Below are 14285 nucleotides of genomic sequence, written 5' to 3'. Positions count from 1 at the left end.
TTATTATTTCTATTTTATTTTAGTCTTTTTTTGGTGGGGGAGGGCACAGCTGCAGCATTTGGAAGTTCCCAGGCTAGGGGTCAAATCAGAGCTGCAGTTGCTGGCCTACACCACAGCCACCGCCACAGCAATGCAGGATCTGAGCCATGACTGTGACCTACACCACAGTTCAGGCAATGCCGGATCCTTAACCCACTGAGCAAGGCCAGGGATCAAATCCATGTCCTCATGGATACTAGTCAGGTTTGTTACATGGAGCCATGATAAGAACCCCTATTATCCCTGTTTTAAAGCTGAGGAGTCTGAGGCTTTGCGAAGGTATCTTGTCTGAAGTAACATTTAGAAAGTGGAGGAGCCGAGAGTTGAACTGTAAGGAGACATTATAACTGGAAGGGAAATGCTATTAACTGCTAACAATATCATAGGGTTCATGATGGAAATTTAAGACGTATAGGGTTCTCCAGTGACTAGCATTTTCAGAAACTGTGAGTATCGGTTGCAAAGTGAGTGATGGATGCTTGAGGCCTATGCATAGGAATTATTATGCATGGGTCATCTGGAAAGGCATGAAAGCCTAGGCTGACATCCTATTAGAGTGACTAATGTGCAGTAATGCAAAAACCCCTCCATTTGACAGGGGCCCCGTTACACTCAGAAGTGTGACTCTGGTGATCCCATAAACAGTGGTGGCTCCCTGCAGAGTTAGCAGGTAGAGTCCCAGTAATCACCTTTCACTTTCTCCTTGATAAGAGGTCTCCAGGCTTCTCACTGAAGCCTCTACTGCAACCCCAGGATTGCCTGCTGTGTGCCTTGGTGTAAGCAGTGCATTAATGGTGTGAAAAATTGCAGCTCACAAGCCCTTCCTTGAGCAGCTGTGGTGACACACAGGCTGCTTTTTGCTGCCATGGGGGCAGGTCTCCTGGTAGGATATAACATTCCTGAGAAGTGCGGTAGCCAGCTTCACCTCAAATGCATGGAAATTGGCATTCTGTTCCGATTTCTGTGGTCATATGCCTGGATATTTGCCTGGAGCCCTGATGTTTCCGGCAGAAAATGAGGCCAGTAGAGCTGGGAAAGAGAGGGGATTGAACAGCTTCTCAGCCGCTCTGCAAAATCAAACCTGAAAGAGAGGTGGAGAAACAGCACACTATGTTTTCTCTTCCTCTGATGGATAATGACCACGCATCATTATTTAAGTGTTGAGGTCACACAAGTTGCCTTTCTGGATGGTGGAGTAAGAAACATGAAATCATTTTATGAAGTTCCAGTGTTATACAAATGCAAGATGGATGCTATTGTAGTGAAAGCTGGACTGGCTTCTGGCACACCAGCAGGGTCTAGGCCAACAGGAAAAAGAAATGGCATTTTGGAGAGACCAGAGTGAATGTACATGTAAGCTGACAGCAGGTTCTGTCCTGAATGTCATGTGGGAGCATTGGAATGGAGGAAGTTACGAGGGTGGTTTAAATCCATTTCAAACCAGGCTGCAACTTGCGGCATCTGCCTCTCCCAGGAGACATAACCTGTCACTGAACTAGGGTGTTTTTTTCATTCCGTCGACCTCCCTCTAACTTCCCTAATTCTCCTATGCTCCCATTGCTAGTCAACCACCCTTCTCTTGATACCTTTTAATTCAGATCCATTCAATTACTCAATAAATGTTTACTAAACCCCTACCATGTGCCAGGCACTGGTCTCTACACCTGTGTACAGATAAATAATATGTGACACTGCCCTCAAGGTCTAGTAGGATGAGAGACCAACACAGGCAAGAAAAAGGTGTTTCAGGTCCTGGGAACTTAACTTGACAGTTCGGAGAAAAGTGTTAGAGACAGAAGGGAGAAGGGATCAGTCTTTTCTGAGAGAGTGTGGGATGGAGGTAGATCAGGAAGTTCTTTAAGCAGGTCCTGTTTTGACCCAGAGGTGGTGATGACGCTTCCAGGAATTCGGGGTATATCTAATCTGATCTCTTGTATCTGATCCAGTAGGCAATCTTGTTTTCCTTATTTACACATTATTGGGCACCTATTTTGGGCCAGGCACTGTGCTAGGATGTATGGATGTCAGAACCTGCAGTCTAGTCAGTAGGCAGACATTACAGTTAATTGTCTCTCCAGAAGAGAAGAGCGTGCACTCCAGGAAAAAAATTAGGTGGCCTTCATACATGTTACTGCCTGGGAAGACGTCTGGAATTCTTTTCCTCCAGCCCCTGACCTCTCCTTCTAGTTCATGGGACTGGCTAGTACCCTGCTTTCCTGGTTAGGCTGAGTTGTAACTGGCTATGCAAGTCATTATGGAGCCTTTGGGAGGACGGCCGGTCAGCGGTGGCAGGGTCACGTGATTTGTCTCGGCCAATGAGAAGTGAGCTGAGTGATGCTTGCTGTACAGGTGGGCTGCTCCAGTGCTACCACCTGGCCCTCAGAACTCTTTTTTTTTTTTTAAACAGCTGCTGGCCTACACCAGAGCGACACCATGTCTGTGACCTATACCACAGCTCACTGCAAATCCGGCTCTATAACTCACTGAGCAAGGTCAGGGATCAAACCTGCAACCTGATTCCTAGTTGGATTCGTTTCCACTGTGCCAGGATGAGAACTCCCGTCAGAGCTGTCTTTATCCCTGTGGCCTAGCATTTACACCCATTGGATGTGATGGTTGTCCTGTCACCTGGGACCCTGCGCCACCAGGACTAGCAGAGGCCCCTGGTTAGCGAGATGCAGTGGACATCTTGGGTTAGCAAGAAATAAACTTTTGTTGAGATTGTGCGTTGTTAAATACCACAGCATAACCTAGGTGACTGGTAATCCATTTTTTGGGGGGAGGAGGCCACCACATTCCACCAAATAGTTTAGGTCTCTCATCTATATGTGTGCATTGCTCCCTGCACATACATACTCTTCTATTTAAAAAAATCACATTTTATTATGTGTTTAATGTGTTAGGCTATAAAAGGAGAGGAGCCATAATTGTCTTGTTTATTACCATATCTCTAGGGCCTAGCACCCTGATTAGCACATGGAAGATAAATATGTGTTGAAGGAATTAATGAATGAACTGGGGATTACTGCATGGAATCATACATTTTTGAAGAGACTCAGTTCTTCATATGAAAACTAAACAGCTTAAAGAGCTTGTCTATGACTTTAAAGCATTTTTCTCCTCTACCCGCTCTCCACCCCTCAATGCTTTTCCTTGGCTTTAAACAAACTTAAGGTCAACTAATCCTGATTCCAATGGGACAAACTGTAGTTCCCAAAGGAATCAGTTTTGCATGACTTCTTTGGTGGGAACAAAATATTTTCCCTTTACTGATGTGGCATATGCTCCGTTACCTTTGCCTGTGTTTGAGGAAGCGCTCTTCCTGCAGCATGTCACCCTGGGGCATCTGGTGAGACTGTGAGCCTCCGATGTGGACAGTAGCCCACAGAGTCTGGACTAACACACATCTCTGAAAAACATCTTTGATGAAGTGACTCCCCTCCCTGCACAAACACAACAATTAACTACAGCAGGTAAAATTGTGTCTTGGGAAGATAATGAGGTTGACTTCTCTGCTGGTATAATTTTGCCTGTGTGTGTCTGGGATCCTGGCTTGGATCTCATCCAGCTCACCCCAGGGAAAACATAGCTGGTAGGCACCATGGTGCTTTAATGAAGCGCCTGCCTGTGTTAAGGAAACATCAAAGTTGCTCCAGCTTCAAAACAAGTTAAATTTTGGCAGCTGCACTTGGCGGGGGCGGGGTGGGGGTGCAGCGTGGGGACCTCTCTTAACCTCTCTGGTAGGTGAACTAATGACAACGATGTAAGAACCACTGCCGTTGTGTGTCATGTGTATCCCTGAGTCCCAAGTCTTAGCACATCTATTTCATATGTGATCCCTGCATTGTATCTAGGACACGGGCGGCACAGGGGAGAGGCCAGCCAGAATCCTTTCACACTGGCTCATGGTCAAGAGCGTCGTGTTCCTTGAAGAGACTAGACAGCCTGGGACATGGTGCAGCAAAGGCCATGTTGCTCCTGCCAATCACTTCCATGTCTCTCTCGTCTCTTCTTCTGCTGGCCTCAAGTTGACTTGACAGTCTATTCTGCCTCGGGTATAAATTTATTTCCAGCTCTCCCTCTGAAGCCTGCTGAGCATTTATGCACAGAGGCGCTGGCTGTGTGGCTGAAGCAATGGCCCGTGCTCACTGCCACTTCTTTTGTTATGCTTGCTTCCAGTACATTCATCTTGTTGCTAGTTTTTGTTGCCCTGACTATTTGTGATTGCCTATGTGCTGCCATTGTCTGACCACTCATCCTTATTTTCCAGTGACAAGGACAGTTTCCTTTGGACAATGAGGGGCAAACAAAGATAAATAGCATGGTTTAGAGAACAAAGTGCCCAGAGGGGAAAAACAAACTCTATAACCTCCATAATGTTAATCTAGAGATACACTCACAAAATCAGGATATGCAGAAGGTAGGTTGTCCAATTCAATACTGATTGCCTTCAATTCGGAAGACAATTCTATGTTATGTTGAAGAACTTACGGTAAAGCTGTGTCAACATGATAGCCAATCCATTTTGACACATCTGCAGTATGTAGGTGCAGCTGGTAAAAGCACAATGCCAGTGAAAGATGTCAATTCAAGCCCTGTGTAGACCTGTGCTTCTCTAGATTGTGTGGCCAGAGACAGAAGGCTTCATCCTGGACTTTACTGCTGAGAAAGCAGCCTTGTGGTTATAGGAACAAGTAAGTCAACATAGGTGTTTTAAGACAGTGCACACAGTGTGCTTACAAAACTCAAGGCACATGCCTGGTTAATATCCTTTGGTTATATCTCAAATCAGTTTTTGATTAGGTTGGTTGAAGGCTTCTATTCAGAGTTTATTTAGGGTTCTGAGGCTGATCCCATTGAACTACTCAGTCAACAATTCAGTTCATTTGTAAGCCAGTGGCAAGCAAAGGACCAGTGTGTCATATTTTTTCCACCAGTCCTTGGAAGGATGTTGGGCTCATAAGCACTCTATAGGTGTTTGTTGAAATTGTGCTATATGGAGAAGGAGGACTAATACATAGTGGGTACCTGACAGGCTAGGCGCTAATAACAATGATGAATAGAACCATCACTGCCTTCAGGAATCCATATTCAGGTATTTTCTCATGCACCGTGAGTATAGAAGATGATCTGGAAAATTTAGCCCTGATCTCAGGTGCTCTAAGGGCAGCTTTGGAATTGCCTGGGTTCATAGTTAATGGCTTTAAGGAGGTTTGTGGTACCTTTTTGGCCATCTTTTCTTCTTTACATATCCTTAATCTTCTGGGAAAAAGGAGAGTATAGACCTCTAGCATGGGCTTGGGTGTGGCATGGAAACCTGAAAACCTACACCTCATTTTCCCTTCCCTTGACTGATAGATGGATCAGAACAAAAAGCTCATGGATCAAGTTGGTATCTCTTAGAGAAGTGCTGATTCCCTGCACTGTGTTTAATGGCTGGGAGCATCTCACAAACACTCTGGGTCAGGCATGTGGTCTAGCCATTGTTCAATAGCTCTCACATCTTAACTCTGTCAACTACCTGAGAACAGGTCTATAACTGAAGGCACGTGGGAAGCTCTGACTGGTCCCTTCTTGTGCTGTAGCATCTGTATGCCCCTTTCCCATAGAAGTTATCACTGTAGGCCAATCATTTATTGCTGTGTCATCTTGTCTGTGAGTCCCTTGAGGAACCAGACCACTGTGTTTATAGCTGGTCCAGAATCACCTGTAGGGGGAGCTCAGAGCTGTGATGCTAAGGGCTGAAGCTTCCCTTGGGAGAGTTAAGAAGTTAAAAACCTCTTAACTTTCACTTTCTCTTTTTGGGTTGCTTCAAGCTTAAAGGACAGCTCTATTTTAATCACATCTTCTGTGCTGCTAATTTGCTGAGATAAGCCCCAGAGTCCTCCCTACTCTTCTCTTTTGAAAAAGTCAAACAGGAACCAGAGTGGGTCCTGGGAAAATCATGTAGGAAGACAGGTTCATGCAGGGCCACTCATTACAATGGCAGGGGTGCCAGTCACATCGAAAGTAATGTGAACTGGAGTTCCCGTCGTGGCTCAGTGGTTAACGAATCCGACTAGGAACCATGAAGTTTCAGATTCAATCCCTGGCCTTGCTCAGTGGGTTAAGGATCCGGCGTTGCCGTGAGCTGTGGTGTAGGTCGCAGATGTGGCTCGGATCCCGTGTTGCTGTGGCTCTGGTGTAGGCTGGCAGCTACAGCTCCGATTAGACCCCCTAGCCTGGGAATCTCCATATGCCACAAGTGCGGCCCTAGAAAAGACAAAAAAAAAAAAAATAGAAAAGAAAAGAATGTGAATGGTGCACCCTGGAGCTGCTTCTGTGAACACTTGCCTCCTCCCTCCTCAGTGGTCCCTTCTGCATGAAGGGGCAAAGGGAGCAGCTAGGATAAGAGAGATAATGGATAAGAGAGGGTATGGAAATTTAAAACCACAGCTTTAGCAGTATTTGCATCAGTCTGCAGTGTGCTGGAGCAGTGCTGGGCTCTGCAGTAGGGACACTCACCAGGAAGAACACAATCCTAGCCATACTTTACCATCACTTATGATCATTGTCTTAATCTCTTATTTATCTCGTTATCAGATTTTGTAGGCATCCAGCACGTGGTCAGTGTTCAACAAGTGATAGGTGGGACTCAGTGGATGACTATAGCGCCACCTATATGGTTCCTCCTACATAATTACACACAGTAGGAATCATTGAGGTAAGAAGGCTTAAGGCTGAAAGATTTGTGTAGCTATCTGTTGCTGGGTTTACTATTCTTGCTCTCAAATATCATATCTTGAGCACTTTAAAAAGAGTATAAACTTAATGGAGTCATTTTCAGATTCTGGCTTTCCTACTTAAAACATGTATGACCTTTTGCAAGTTCTGAGCCAAATTTTCCTCATTGGAAAAACAAGGGTAGTATTCCCTAGTGCATGTGCTCCGTAGTTATTATATGCTTATTATTGTCTGTCCCGAATACCTGGATCTTTGCCTCTTATGTGTCCAACACCTATCTTTTTCTATCATGTTTGGCTTCTTTTCCATAGACTTTTGATATGACCATGGCATGCCACTGAATTTCTAGCTTTCACTCTGACATTCTGGATCTGTACTGTACAGTATGGTAGCCACTAACCAGATATAGGTGTTTACAGTGTTTAATTTACAATTTAAATTAATTAAATCAAGTTAAGAATTTATTTTCTCAGTAGCACTTTAGCCCCGTGTGGTTAGTCACTACCATATTGGACAGCACAGCACAGCTCTGAAATATTCCATCACTGCAGAAAGTTCTGTAGGTCTGTGCTGCCCTAGATATTGTCAGATATCTCTGACATCTGGACAGATTGAGTCCCCCAGGGAACAGACTCTGAGGCAGAGGTTTATATTCAGGACATTGACTGGGAGTGGTCTTAGGAACAAATCTGGAAGTGGGTAAGAAAAGTAAGATGAAGCAAAGGAGAGATTGAAGCAGTCACAAAAGGGGCCTCAGTATATTGCGGGGGTGGGGGATCTGAGGCTAGGATGGCTCTTCAGAAATATCTGGAATAGGAATTCCCATCATGGCTCAGTAGTTAACAAACCCGACTAGTATCCATGAGGACGTGGGTTTGATCCCTGGCCTCTCTCAGTGGGTTAAGGATCCGGCCTTGCTGTGAGCTGTGGCATAGGTCACAGACACAACTCAGATCCCACGCTGCTGTGGCAAAGGATGGCAGCTACAGCTCTAATTTGACACCTAGCCTGGGAACCTCCATGTGCTCTGGGTGCAGCCCCAAAAAGACCAAAAAAAAAAAATCTGGAATTGAGCAAGGGGGTGGGGCAGATCTCTGTACCCCTCCTCAAAAGTCATTGGTTATTGACCAATGTTCTCTTGAGGAAGGGGCATATCCTTGGGGAAAGCCGCTGTAAGCTGTCAGATGCCAGCAATACCAGCAGCTGAGGAATAAAAGTCTCCATCCTGAAGGAGCAAGAGGGTGGCTCACCAGCGTCCCCTGCAGGAACCTGTTGGGGCTCTGATGTGCTCTCACATAGCAGCCTCCTGACACCCAGGGCTTCTGTCTTACCCACTCTTTTCTGCAGCTGTTCCTGTCCAATGTAACACAACTGATGGGCCAAAAGTGAGTTTTTCTGGGAGTCAGCATTACTTCCATGTTTCAAATAAAGCCCATAGCAAGTGATGTTGGAGCCATGTATAGGTTATCTATGCAAGTCTTCTCCTCTCACCTTGAAAATGAAAACAAAAGGTGGAACGAATAGAATTCACTCTGCAGCTATGCTAGGCTTGACATTATCCTTCTGCAGACCAGCGTGGCGTGTGTGCTGAGCTCAAACTATTATCTTTGGATGATTTTGATTTTAAGGGATAGAAATCAAGTTAATCTAAGCAAAAGATTCCCTGGGATTCCATGATCTCTCACTAGGATACTAGGATACCTGGTATCCTTCAGGATATCTCATAGAATCCCGGGGAAGCCCAGCTGGAATCCAATCCATGCTTCGTTGCAACTGTCATCATGTTATGCATCACCAGTTTTCCCCAACCAGTATGTTCCCACACGGAAAGACTTCTGTTAGTGTAGGACTTCTGGCTACTTTCCAACCCTCACTCACTCCTCCTAGGGGAAGGGTGACTTTTCTGACTGGTAAATTCGGAAGAATAGACTGGGCTTATTTGCCTCATCTTTTTCCTTCTTTTGGGGATCTGTCTGCTTGCCCAGAACATGCATTTTTCTCTGCTCCTTCAACCCTTATGTTTTCAGATGCCTGAAAGGTGCCTGTAGGGAAAAGCTTGGTGGTGCAGTACTGACTGTGACAGTAGGCAGGGTAGGTCCGCCTACTCTGACGTTATGAACTGGGAAGCCAACTTTGCCATATACCTAAGGTTAGGATCGCCAAACTGGATCACAAATACAGGGGGAATTTTGATTTCCACATATATCCCGTGTCTCCCACTTGGTTCAGAGCTTGGGCAGGGAAGGGGAATCTTCATATTGGCTCTTCTTCAACTTCACACCTCTCTTCTCTCCACATTTACGTCGGTTCAGCTTTTCCTGATTTTTTGTGCACCTGGAAGATGACTGTATTCACATCTTTCAGTGGTAAGGCCACTTGCAGCAACTGACAGCTTGCCTTTTAACCTCATTTCCAAATTGATAAGAGTATCTGATTGACTTAATTTCGGTTGGGTGTCCATCTTTGGTTGAAGAAACTGGGCAGAACTGGAGGAAGATAAGTTGACACATTCTAGAAATGACCTTTCTGGGTGGCGAAGTAGTTGTCAGAAAGTGAGGTGGTTGTGACTGCCAAAAGTAGCCTTTTATACAGCCATGGAAGGGGCTAGGTGTATTCTCATTAAATTGATTAAGAGGTGACTTTTAATCAGTTTTGTTAAAGTCTGCTCTTGTCATGGTGGCCTTCATGTTTCTTGTGAACCTATATTCTTTTTTTTCTTTATGTAATGATTTTTATATATTTTTTTCATTATAGCTGGTTTACAGTGTTCTGTCAATTTTCTACTATACGGTGTGGTGACCCAGTTACACATACATGTATACATTCTTTTTTCTCATATTATCAGGCTCCATCATAAGTGACTAGATACAGTTCCCAGTGCTACACAGTGGGATCTCATTGCTTATCCATTCCAAAGGCAATAGTCTGCATCTATTAACCCCAAGTTCCCAATTCATCCTGCTCCCTCCCCCTCCTCCCTGGCAACCAGGAGTCTATTCTCCAAGTCCATGATTTTCTTCGCTGTGGAAAGGTTCATTAGATTCCAGATATAAGTGATATCATATGGTATTTGTTTTCCTCTTTCTGACTTCACTTAGTATGACAGTCTCTAGTTCCATCCATGGAGAGTCTCTAGTTCCATCCATGCCTATATTCTTTTTAAATTGAACTTTCAGCTCAGAGCTGTTTACATGCCCAACTCTAGATGGAGCCCTGAGTATCATTTGATTAAATAATCTCTTTAATCCATGTCCTTCAAAGGTCACAAGCTACTGGAAATTTTGCCTGGCCTTTTTGTGCAAAGGAAAAGTTAAAGAGGGAGTGTTGATATTTCATGGGACATAGGTCAAGCCAACAGGTAGTACTGCCAACTGCTATCCAGAAAGATTTTCCTATATTTAGAATCAGCTGTCACCACACTTCATACAAATAGTAGCTCTCAATGGCATTTTGGACCTTCAGACAATCTCTTACTTGGATTGTGATGCTCCATAGTAAAGTGTGTTATCAAACCAGAGCATCCTCTCTGCTTTTACTTCAGGATAACTCATGGTCTTTGGAAACCCAGAGCCAGCTCAAAGTAGGTTTCTTTAATAATCATTAAGGTCATCTGACCTATGTCACACCAAAGGCAGGATATTGATGATGAGCCACCTTGCTGAGAAATTAATCTTCAATCAACATGTGTATATGTGTCCTCTAGAAGTCACCATTGATATTGCGTGGTTTCTTTTATTGTGGAACTGAGGGGCATGTTACATGTCAAGATGAAATCAATGTGAAATTGATGGGCTGAGAGGAATTGGGTCTTAAGGGCTTTGTGATGGTGTAACAATCAAGTTATTCTTTCCCCTGCCTTACTGAACCATTTTATTTGCAGTAGCAAATTCTCCACATAAAAATCTATGTATGCTTCCAACATAATTCCTTTTTTTTAAGTGCTCTTAACTTCATCATTATATTTATTTCTGTTTTTAGTATAACATTGATATAGGCTCACTTTATAAAGCTGGTAAAATAAAAATAAGGAAGGAGAAAAATTATTCATAATCCTACCACTATAACATTTTAGACTGTTTCCTACCAGTTTATTTAGGCTTTCAAAAAAAAAAAAAACCAAAATTGAGTTTATTTTGTATGCATAATTTTGTTTCTGCTTTTTCCCTCATTACTCTTATAGCAGGCTTTCATCGTATTGTTATAACTATCCTTGATAGCCATAATTTTTAATGTCTGCTAACCATTCTCCTTTTGTTGGATATTTTGTTTGGTTTCAATTTTTCATATTTATAAAAGGTTTCATAACTTAAGAACTGGACTGATGATACTACAATTTGTATATTAGATATCAAATATATATATATATATGTATGTATGTATTTTTCCCTTCCGAATAATTCCCAGAAGTGGAATTGGAATTACTGAGTCAATGTTTCTTTTTAATTTTCTCTTCCCTTTGATTCAGGCCCCAGAAGACTTGCTGGATGCTTGAGAAAGATACTCTGTCTTGGTCTGAGATTCCTTGAGACAAATCAAAACAGGTTCTCTTCATTTCAGTGATGATGATCATGTCTGTTTTTGCTTTAGACTGTTTTGAGATGCTTTCATTCTTCCCACCCCTCTCCCCCACCAACACTCACAAAAATGCACAGCCCTCAATCATGGAAAATGGAAAGTTTCTGCTTCTCTTGTCCTGGCTGAGAAAGAAATCTCCTGGCAATTTTGAACAATATAGTTGAAAGTAAAGGAGTTCTAAGTGATTTTAAGGTGTTTCTTTTTTTCTTTTTCCTTAGGCATGCTGCACACATTTGCTACTGAAATCAGTGACCTCAAATGCCTGTGGAGTTATAAACACATGGTGGGCCCTTGTGAGATGGAGGAAATAACAGTGGGTTTGAAATCAGAATATCTGGCTCAGGCTCTGTCTGCTCGTCCAACTTTGTGCCTATTTCACCTTACATGAAATGCTTTCTTTGACATCCATGGCCTCACTCCGTCCTGATGGTTACCCCCTGAACTACTGGTCATCACTCCCATACAGCTTGGAAAGCTGAGGGTTAGCAGTGACACATGATTGCCCAATGGCAGACTTGAGGGATATCAGAATTCTGGTCCCAAACATTTGTTTTTCTCATTCTCCCATGCTTTTCTTATTACCCATGTTTCATTGAACGAGTACTTAACCCCTCTGAATCTTACTCTGTCCCTTTAAGTTGTAGATAATAATATGTACCCCATAGGTCTTTTGTGACAATCAGGTGAGGTAACTGAGTGGTCTATATAAAGTGGAATTGGGAGTTCCTATTGTGGCTCAGCAGGTTATAAACCCGACTAGTATCCATGAGGATGCAGGGTTGATCCTTGGCCTTGCTCAATGGGTTAAGGATCTGGTGTTGCCATGACCTATGGTGTGGGTCACAGACGTGGCTTGGATCCCGTGTTGGTGGCTGTGGTGTAGGCCAGCAGCTACAGCTCTGATTCAGTCCCTAACCTGGAAACATCCATATGCCACAGATGATGTGGCCCTAAAAAAGCCCCCAAACCAAAAAATAAAATAAAGTGGAATATAAGTGTTAGGAATTATGAGTATGCTAATGAAAAAGGTGACTAAAATCAGGTTGTTCCCCCCTCCCCAGGGGATATTGCTTTATTTGTTTATTTTATTTAATTCTTAAAAAATTCTTTAATTCTTAAAATTGAAGTATAGTTTATTTACAATGTTGTGTTAGTTTCAGGTATATAGGAAAGTGATTTGGTTATACATATCTATCTACCTATTCTTTTTCAGATTCCTTTCCCTTATAAATTATTGCAAAATATTGAGTATAGTTATAATGCTTACTTACATTGGCTCATATCAACTTCTAAAAAGTTTGAGATTTAATTTTTTAGTTCCTATTTTATAAATTTTCATTTTCTGTCTTCTTTTAAAAAATGTGCTCAGAATTCCCACTGTGGTGCAACAGGATCAGGGGTATCTTGGGACTGCTGAGATGCAGGTTCAATCCCTGGCCCAGCACAGTAGGTTAAGACTCCAGCATTGCTACAGCTGTGGCATAGGCTGCAACCACGGATAGGATCTGATCTCTGACCTGGGAACTCCATATACTGCAGGGCAGCCAAAAAATAAAAATAAAAAAGTGGTCTAATAAGTCCCAAGGGGATAAGATGAAAAAACATTTAATAATTAGATGTTAAGGCATTGGACTTAAGCAAAGCAAGAAGTTTGAGTTCTTTGGACAGAAGTTTCTCTCTCATCACTGTTGACGTTTTTGGGTGGGCTATTTCTTTGTTGTGGGTTCCTAGCCTGCATTTTCTAGGATGCTGATCAGCTTTCCTGACCTCTGCCCACTAGATGCCAGTGGCACCTCCATTCCAATTGTGACAATGATAAATATCTCCAGATATTGCCAAATGTCCATGGTAGGTGGAGGGTGCAAGTTGATTCCTGTTTGAGAATTATTGCTTTAACAGAATGTTTTTCTCATGAGATGCAAATTTTCTTCACTGGGATCTTGGTTTGGGGGTTATTATTCCTTAATATGTCAAAAGTATAATGTAGGAGAGTTAATTCTGCAAAGGAAATTATCTTTAGCATTTGTTGCCTTGGTCTATTCAAATTTTATAACTTTGTTACTAGTTGAGCATCACTGTGGTCCTGACTGCCCAGACAGTTTTGACTGACTGCCGGTACCAAGATCTGAACACAAGATGATAAAAAACAAGAAAAAAAGAAAAACAAATATCCACGCATTTGCAGTGAGAAGGCTTCTCTGGGGATAACAGCTCCTGTAAAATTTCCCATTTTTATTACAGTTTTGGTCTAAAGAATGGATTTTTGTTGTGCCATTTTCAGTTCTTATTACCATCATTGTTGTAACAAGGAATGAGCCAAATTGCAATGCTGGCGATAGTCTGTCACTTGCAATAGTGTGGGAGCCCTGCTCTGACCTTCAGTTATTCCAGAGCAATGAGGAGGCACAGTCGCTGGCCAGGGAATATGAAGCACTCCGGAGAGATCAAAGGCCACTGAGGCCCGAGTGGCTGCACACTTTAGCACCAGGCATTCTATTTAGCAGTCTAAACTGCAGATGGTCCATCTGTCTGCAGAACCATGTGGCACACAGGTATGTGTATGATGCCACTCAGCTTAGCAAAAGGGAATCTTTGTCAAAGAGAAGGGGAGGTTAGAGGTCTAGGATTTCCTAACACTTACTATGTGTCAGTGGGCTAAGAACTTTACATGTGTTTACATAATCTTCATACTAGACATATGATGTAAGTATTAGTATATCCAGTTTTTTACTCCAGAAAGTAGAGTAACTTGTCTAAGATCAGATAGAACTTGGAGATTCAGATCATGGCTGGCAAGTCTCTAGTTTTGTTAAATCTGGGCACTTCCCGCCAAATGTATCCACATATGACCTAATCATCTAATAATAGGCCATCGTATTATATTATAAACTTGAGTCATATATTTAAAACATAACACATTATTTTAAAAAGTGGCTTATTAATTGTGG

This window comes from Phacochoerus africanus, chromosome 12, assembly GCF_016906955.1.
Source record: "Phacochoerus africanus isolate WHEZ1 chromosome 12, ROS_Pafr_v1, whole genome shotgun sequence".
Classification (NCBI taxonomy): Eukaryota; Metazoa; Chordata; class Mammalia; order Artiodactyla; family Suidae; genus Phacochoerus; species Phacochoerus africanus.
This window is presented reverse-complemented; position numbering follows the sequence as displayed.